This window comes from Gossypium hirsutum, chromosome A02, assembly GCF_007990345.1.
Source record: "Gossypium hirsutum isolate 1008001.06 chromosome A02, Gossypium_hirsutum_v2.1, whole genome shotgun sequence".
NCBI classification, from domain to species: Eukaryota; Viridiplantae; Streptophyta; class Magnoliopsida; order Malvales; family Malvaceae; genus Gossypium; species Gossypium hirsutum.
In genome coordinates, this window is record NC_053425.1 from 66,411,195 (window position 1) to 66,418,291 (window position 7,097).

General features: G+C 33.9%; 1 non-coding gene across 1 annotated transcript; it reads left to right on the forward strand.

The window, feature by feature from the left end:
• Window positions 1-1,365: 1,365 nt before the first annotated feature.
• Window positions 1,366-1,469, forward strand: LOC121216563 (small nucleolar RNA R71). The gene has a single exon (XR_005912748.1). It is a non-coding gene; the product is annotated as a small nucleolar RNA R71 (small nucleolar RNA).
• The last annotated feature ends 5,628 nt before the right edge of the window (window positions 1,470-7,097 follow it).

A 7,097-nucleotide genomic window follows, 5' to 3' on the forward strand; every position in this document is an offset into this window, starting at 1 on the left:
CCAACTCATGTCCATATTTGTCCATGCATTAGTACAATGGTCCAATTGACATGCAATGACCTTTATTTTAAAAGCCAAGTCAAATGGGTGCTTTAGCATCTAGCACTCAACTTTTACACTTTACGCAATTTAATCCTTTTTCATAATTAAGCACAGAAACAGACAAATTAAATCACAGAAATTTTCACAGATGTAAATTCAGATATCACAGACATAGAAAATAATATTAAAATATTTTTTAGACTCAGATTTATGGTCTCAAAACCACTATTCCGACTAGGGTCAAAACTAGATTGTTACACCGCATTTAGCTCCACATACGACGCTTCATCCAACTTCTGCTTATTTGTTAAAAGCTCTTTTAAGAATTTGACTGCGTTTGGCATCTGTGAAAGAGCTTTAATAAATGGTAAGTTAATTTTTAATTTCTTTAATAATTTAAGGAATTTACCAAATTTTTCGTCTGTGCGGTCTTTTCTTGTCACATTGGGATATGGCACACGAGGTCTGTACTCTTTACTTACCGGTGTTTGTTCACTATGGTCTTCCTCACCTCTGCTTTTACTTACCACAATTCCTTGCCTCGGTTCTGGTTCAGGTTCCACTAACCCTTCCTTGTCTTGGATGGTAATTGCGTTGAGTTGTTCCTTTGGGTTAAATTCAGTGTTACTCGGTAGGCTACCTTATGGTCGTTCAGATATTAATTTGGCGAGCTGTCCTATCTGAGTTTCGAGCCCTTGGATCGACGCTTGTTGATTCTTAAGTGCTATCTCGGTATTTTGAAAATGAGTTTCTAACACCGAGATGAATTTTGTTAGCATCTCCTCAAGGTTCGGCTTTTTCTCTTGTTGGTAGGGTGGTTGTTGGAACCCTGGAGGTGGTGGTCTCTGATTCCCTTGGCCTCCCCATGAGAAATTTGGGTGGTTCCTCCAACCTGCATTGTAAGTATTACTATAAGGGTTATTTTGAGATCGAGGATTATTACCCATGTAATTTAACTGCTCGTTCTCCATGTTGTGGCTACAGGGTGGGTATTCTGAATTGCTTGATCCACCTCCACTTGCTTCGCACTGCATTACTGGGTGAACCTGTGAAGAACCAAGAAAACCATCAATTTTTCTATTCAAAAGTTCTACCTGATTAGAGAGCATGGTGATCGAATTGACATTAAAAACTCCGGCTGTTTTTGTTTTCTTTGTGCTCATAACTTGCCATTGATAATTATTCAGTGACATCTCTTCTATAAATTCATAAGCATCTTCAGGTGTCTTATTATTGATAGTTCCACCAGCAGCTTCGTCAATCATCTGTCTAGTTGAAGGATTTAGGCCATTGTGAAATGTTTGAACCTGTAGCCAGAGTGGTAACCCATGGTAAGGGCATCTTTGCAAAAGGTCCTTGTATCTCTCCCATGCATCGTAGAGTGTTTCTAAATCCATCTGCACAAAAGAGATATCATTGCGTAATTTAGCCGTTTTAGCCGGTGGAAAATACTTTAATAAGAACTTTTCGGTCATTTGTTCCCAAGTAGTGATTGACCCTCGTGGTAACAAGTTCAACCACTGTTTAGCTTTGTTCCTCAATGAAAAAGGGAATAACCGAAAGAGATTTCCATCATTAGAAACGCCTTTGATTTTAAACGTGTCTCAAATTTCTAAAAAATTCGCCAAACGAGCGTTTGGGTCCTCGTCTTGCAAACCATCAAACTGAACAAACTGTTGGATCATTTGAATGGTGTTAGGTTTCAGTTCAAAATTATTCGTAGCAACAGCAGGCCTAACTATGCTCGATTCAATTCCTGTTAAAGAAGGTTTAGCATAATCATAAATAGAACGTAGAGCAGGATTCTGATTTACTGGACCAGCGGCAATCACAGGCGGTAGCAGATTTTCCTAGTTTTCAGCTATCTCCTCGGTTGTGGTTGAAGTATCGTCCTCTTACTCTTCCTCTGTGTATCGTAAGTTTCACCTTATTTCACTTTGGTTTCTGCGAACTGTGCGATCGATCTCACTATCAAACAATAATGGTCCCGACGGGTTTCTTCTAGTCATACACTATAAAAACCTGCCAGGAACGAATAAAAGAAAAATTAGAAAAGAAAATAAAAATTTAAATTACAAATAAAGTAAAATGGTTAAAGTAATAAAAATCGAGTGTTCCTAATATCTTTGTTCCTCGACAACAACACCAAAAACTTGGTATGTGATATTCGTGACAGGTTTTAAAAATTTATAATTAATCATTCTTGAAACTAACTATTTCATGATGAAGGCAAGTGTACCTATCGAACAGTAGTATAGCTTTAGCAAGACCGGATTGTCGAACCCAAAGGAACCAAGAGTACTACTAATTACTTCCTTTTTATTATCTAGCCTAAAAATTAAGGGGTTTGTTTATCTAAACTAATTAATTAAACTAAGGATGCACAGAGAGAAAATTAGGAAAAAGCTTTTGAGAAAACTCGATTGATTAAGACAATACCCAAGAAAAAATCCACCTAGACTGCACTTGTTATTTGACTCTGAATCAGACGATTTTTTCATTTGGCTTGATCCGTAGGAATCCTTAAGTTATATTATTATCTCTCTCGAGACTAATAACGTCTAACCCTAGGTTGATTAATTGAAATCTCTTTCTAATTAACACCTACTGTTGCATTAACTCGATCTATGGACTCCTTTATTACGTTTCACCCTAATCCGGAAAAATCTTGTCACCCTATCTCTAAGCGTGCAATCAACTCTGCTTAATTATAACAAATTTACTCTTATAAAGGGACTTTTCCTCCTCTAAATAAAAGTATTAACTTGAATCAATATCCTGGAATAATAAAACAAGAATTAAGAACACATAATTAAAAACAAGTCAAATATTTATCATACAATTCAGATAATAATAACAAGATCTGTCTTAGGCTTTGTTCCCCTTAGGTATTTGGGGGTTTAGTTCATAATTATGAAAGAAAACATCTCAAAAGAATAAAGACAACAAAACATAAAGAAAACCCAAAACCCCTGAATGGAAATTGGAGGAAGATCTTCAGTCTTAATGATGAATCCGACTTCTGAGATGGATCAATTGGCTTCCCCTGAGTAATTCCTTGCCTCCTACTCCGTGTGTGTGTTCTAAGTGCCTCATCAGGTGTTTAAATAGTATTTAGAATGCCTAAGAGCCCTCAAAAGTGGCTTTTCTGAATAGGACTACACTTGGGCTTGACAAGGACACGCCTGTGTGACATGCCCGTGTGCGATTCCTCCAGCCCGTGGTCAAGGCCATTAAATAGGCACGGGCGTGTAGTCTACCCGTGTAAGTCGTGCTTTTATCCTGCCAAATGGACACGGCCGTGTGGCTTACCCGTGTGAGGAAGTCCATGCTGTGTTGATTTCCTATGTGGGTCCATTTTCTCCGTTTTCGGCCCGTTTCTCGCTCTTTTTACTCTCCTAAGCTCACCTAAGTATAAAACATGAAATTAAAGAATTATGAGCATCGAATTCACCAAATCTAAGGAGAAACCATCCATAAATGTGCTAAGCATGGGATAAAAATATGTATAGATTACGGTTTATCACATAGGATAATACACAGAGTAAGCTTTGAAAGCTTAGTAAGTCATAAGCAATTAAATCATTTCAATGATGTTTATAGACCAATATCACTAAACCAAAATTAACAAACCTCAATCACATATACCTTCATTGTACTCGTAAATTCATGAAACCACATTAAATAATTCACTTAACTTATTTAATAATGAATGTATACCCCTGCTTTCAAACTCGACTAACAACTGTTAGCTCATTCATATAAATCAAACTTACACATATTCATTTCATCACCGACCAAACCATGGTCATTTATTACAAATCATACATAAAGTTATATCAACTTCTTTATAAACACTTCCAAACTCAAAAATCCATAATTTCCTTATTCATATAAACCAAATTCACATACATGACTCATATAGTCAACTCAACCATTTTGATTTCATTATCTGTTCAAGTTTTCGAACCATGCATTCATACATCAAAGCCATGTCTTACTTTTATTCCACATCTTTAATCTTTTAAATAACATTAATAATGCTATCAAATCCAACTCATTTCATCATTCATTTACATAATTTTTCATCTACTTCATACTTAACATCATCAACCACATAGGTTCCGTACATACCTATACCATTATGTTCTTATCTATCATATTTATCCCTCCAATGCTTGAAACACTAATTCATTCGATCGTCCTTGAACATTCAACGAACTTGCACACTTAGTGCCGATTAATTAGCTAAAGCTATAATTGTATCGAACACTTAGTGCCAATTAATTAGCCGAGGATATAATTGCACCGCACACTTAGTGGCAATACATTAAACTGAACTTATATCGGTATTGCACACATAGTGCCCTTTTCTCAGCCAGTGCTGTTATAATCTCACACACTCAGTGCCATTTTAATAGCCGTAGCTATTTCATTTATTACACACTTAGTGCCTCAAATTCAATTCACATTTTACATATTTCAACTTCACAATTATATTTCTTTACAAGTCAATTCAACACATATAATGCACATATATTTCAATTTAACAACATTTATTTACTTATGAACTTACCTCGAACTAACACGAATGGACCAAAATGACTATTCAATAATTTTTGACTTTCCCCGATCCAAATTCGATTTTCTCATTTCTTGATGTAATTCAATACAAATTCAAGTTATTTAATCATATATTCAATCAAATTTATCTAAAAACACATAAATAGGCTAGTTACACTTTTGCCCCTAACATTTCACATTTTTACAATTTAGTCCTTATTCACAAAAATCACAAAATACACAAAATTTCATATTTCCCATGCTTGGCCAAATACTCATATAGTCCAGATAAGTCCACATATTTCATTTATTTACACTTTTAACCACTCAATTTACACTTTTCACAAATTAATCCCTTTTATGCAATTTCACCAAAAATCACTATACAAAACATGATAATCTATCAACAAACTTTCATAATTCATCATCAAAATTCATAAAGATCACAATTTCATCAATGTAATATTTCAAAATCATCATCAAAATAAAAAATTTAGGCATGGGCTTTATAGAACACTAAGCAACAATCACAAAAACGTAAAAATTATCGAAAACGGATTAAAAACGAACCTTTTATCAAGCTTTTTCATGACCAAACCCTAAAACACATCCATGAATTTTCTTTTTCTCTAAAATTTGGATGAACATGATGATAATAAAGCCAAATTCTTGTTTTGTTTTATTATATTAAACTTTATTAATCAATTTCCCATTTTGCCCTTAATGAATAACCTTTAAAATCATATAATGGTTGTCCATATATGTCCACCCATGTATTTAATGGTCTAATATCAACATAAGGACCCTACATTATAAAGGCCATAGCAATATAGAACTTTAACAAATAGCATGTAACTTTTTACACTTTACGCGATTAAGTCCTTTTTACCGAATTAACCATTCAAACTATAAAATTTCTTCACGACATTTTCACACAATTCTAATATCATGCTGTAAATATTAAAATAATAATAAAATAAAATTTTCAATGTCAAATCGTGGTCCCGAAACCATTATTCTGACTAGGGTCTAATTTAGGCTGTTACAGAAATGTTTCATGCGTGTAAAGTGATAGAGCGTAATGGAAGTTGACATCAAATAAGGTATATGTATTTAGCATGTTATATATATTTGGCTAAGGTTTTAGTAAATGAGCATTTGAATAGTAACTTAGGTTTTTAATAAACAAGATGATTTGATGTAAGTTTAATATGTGGTTTTGTTATTGTGCTTTACTTATTAAGTAAATCTTATATGACATTTTGTGTGTATTAACAGAACATCAAATAAGTAAGTTGGTTTAGATAAAGTTTATAATAAGTTTGCATGTATATTTGGTCTTAAGTAATGAGTAATGAGATGTTTTAATCCGTATGCTTATATCCGGTCATTTGATAACGATTATCGTTGAATGTTATTTAATTTATGTGTAACCTGTAATATTTGGTTTGATTTAGTATATGTTCATATGTGATGTATTAAGATGATTAATTTCTATGTGTATCCATGAATGTCTGAAAGTTGTGTTTCGTTTGGTAATACCTTGTAACCCCTTTCCGGCGACGGATAAGGGTTAGGGGTGTTGCATCATACCCAAGGGAGGATGGAATAAATTATGAAAACACATTTACAATAATAACTCTAAGAAGTAGTATTTAATCCCTATATTTTGATGAACCATAAAATAAAGCATTGAAAGAAAAATAAATAACTAAAATAATATAAACAAGAAAAACTAAATAAACAAAATAAATCAATAAACCAATTAAGAAGATTAACTTGCTTCAGGTTTTGTAACTAACTTCAGATTAGGGTTTTAGGGTGGGTTAGCTATTGATTAACAAATTATTACCTCCTAGTATCTAACTAATTAATTAATTTATTGATACTCACTTATCCCTTGACCTCACTCTCTTAACTAGTATAAATTACGATTAACTCAGGTCGACTTATCTCCTGACCTCGTTTAGCTTATGATAATCCTAACCCTATGAGAATTAGTTCATAGGCTGGTAAGTAAAATTCAAAAGCAAAATACCATCTAACATCATTTCAATAAAATAAATTCATGGGAGAATAGATTAAGAAATACTAGAAGAAGTTTGGGAAAATGGCTTTCGCTAAACCAGTCCACAATCTAGTAGCAACAGTGTTCTATGGTGGCTGAGACGGACTGCCTTCTCTTTCCTCTTTCCATCTCTATTCAGCAGCTAACCTTTATTTTTGCCTTTAGATCTCTACACCCTTTAGGGTTTCTTCCTTTGGCTTTTTATAAGTTTTTTCCCTAAGGTAAATCCAATAGCCCACGATATCTTTTCCTCTTTTTTAGGAAGATTTTTCTGGAACAAGTAGAGTTGGGCTGAGACTAGCATGAGTTGAGTGTTGACTTAGTCTTCTTCCTAGAATTGTGACAGCATACAAGGTGGCAAACTGTCGAACTTTTACCCCAGCAAACCTTTCTTCTGTTATTTCTTTCTCCATATCCTGCACCT